Consider the following 2,197-nt stretch of genomic DNA (forward strand, 5'->3'; position numbering starts at 1 on the left):
TTTGTCAACTAGACACAATGTTGAATCACCGGAAATGGGGTCACAACAAGGGACTATCTGGATCAGGTTGGCCTGTGGGTATGTCCATGGAATGTCTTGACTACATTGAGGTTGGAAGATCTGCCCACTCTGGGTGGTGCCATTCCCTGGATAGAGTACCCTGGACTATACAGTGCTAGCATCATGCACTGACTCAGGGCTCTCTGCTCTTAACTGCAGATGTGACATGTCTGTTTGTTGCTTCAAGTTCCTGCTGCCTTGGCTTCCTATAGTGATAGACTATAACCTGGAAACGTGAGCCCAATAAACCTTTACTTTCTCATGCTGATTTGTCAGGGTTTTTACCATGGTGTGGGGAAAGGACATGAAGACAGTGAATAAGGGGTGGGAGGACTTACCTGGACAAGTTCCAGGGTCATGGAAATTCCCCCCACATTCTTTTCCTTCCTTACCTTCCCCCCACCCCCCGAAGAAAACTAGAACAAGGAGAGATTTGTGTGTCATAGCTTGGGAAAAAGGTCCTTGAACCTTGAAGATAATGACTTAATTCTCAGTCTCTTTTTGGGCCATCAAAATTGCAAATCAATTTATTCATTCCATGTCAAGTAATACACAAGTTCCTCAGAGGCTTTCTAGAAGTCCTCTCTGCCATCCTGCTTCTTACTACACCATCATTCTTTGACCATCTCAGCCTCTAGGTAGTAGTTTTCCACATTAGATTTTATCATGTTTAACTTTCTATGTCTTTGGGCAAATTCCATTATCTCCTTAGGTCTGTAGCACATGGGAAAAAGAATCTCCAAGAGATCAAAAGGCAAATATTCCACTGGTCACGTATATAAAATTACTACCTTTATATCTACTCTCTAAAGCTAAATCCAAAACCTGATAAGCCATCAAAATGGCCCAGTGGGTAAAGGCACCTGCATGAGCCTATTTCATGGCTACAATACTACACTATATCTTTATAAGGGATCACTGGGAAAACTGAGTAAAGGGCATACAAAATGTCCTATAGTCTATCTTTTTATAAGATGGCATCTTGCTACAGACATGACCAGCTTCTCTAGATTATTTCTTGTGTATGTGAAGCTACAGTTACCTCTAAAAACATTTAATTATTTGGGAAAGGTGATTTAACATTTCTATAGATTTCAAAGCTATCCTATGCTGCTACATATCTTCTCTCCTTCCTGTGAAATAAAACAGATGTCAGATTACTTTAAAAGTAGCAACCAATACCAGAAGGTGGCACTGTTATCACATGAACATACAACAGTAAGTTATTCCTTTTAATGTCAGTACAGTGAACCCCTGGGATTTCATCAATTAACAATTATAAACAGTAACCAGTTCAGCAATATTTTTCAGTTCAAGTCATTTAAACATTTTTACTTTTATCATGTCTGTGTACATGTATATGGGTGTAAATGCACACACTTAAATACTTATGGAAGACAGAGGACTTCAGGAGTAGCAGAGAGCTTATATCTGATCCAAAGGCAATGGGGTTGGGGGGGAGAGGAAGATGGACATAGTGTGGGCTTTTAAGACCTCAAAGCCCACCTCCAGTGACAGAACTCCTCCAACAAGGCCATACCTCCTTAACTTTTCAGTTCACCAACTGTAGACTAAGCATGCAAATATAAGAGCCTAGGAGGCATTCTCATTCAAACCACAGAGGGGGCCAGATTTCCTGGAGAGGGAGTTACAGGTGGATGTTGGGAACTGAACTCAGGTCCTCTGCAAGAGCAGTCCATACTCCTCTTAACTGCTGAGATCTCCAGCCACCACCCACCCCCAAGCAATGTAATATAATAAATATAAAATATTTAGTTCTGTGGATAGTGAATTTCAGTCATTTCTCACCTATTTCCTTTTCATTATCCTCCTATCACCTTCGCACTTCTGCTGAAAGCTGTTTATAACCCTTTTTACTTTCATGACTTGTGACCCACTGAGTTTAACTACACACAGGCTGCTTGCATGTGTATTGGTGGGATGACGTTTACTGGATCATAATCAATTTTTTCAGTGGGTATACCACTGAAGACACACACACCAGCTACTATTAACTGGTAACAATCCTTCAGAGAAAGCTGGGCCTCATGAGCTCCTCTCCCACCCACAATGAACTGTTGACAGGGCCTAATCATGTGCTGCATATCGGAGGTGAAGGTCAGGAAGACGGGGGGGA

This window comes from Grammomys surdaster, unplaced genomic scaffold, assembly GCF_004785775.1.
Source record: "Grammomys surdaster isolate TR1022 unplaced genomic scaffold, NIH_TR_1.0 192, whole genome shotgun sequence".
NCBI classification, from domain to species: domain Eukaryota; kingdom Metazoa; phylum Chordata; class Mammalia; order Rodentia; family Muridae; genus Grammomys; species Grammomys surdaster.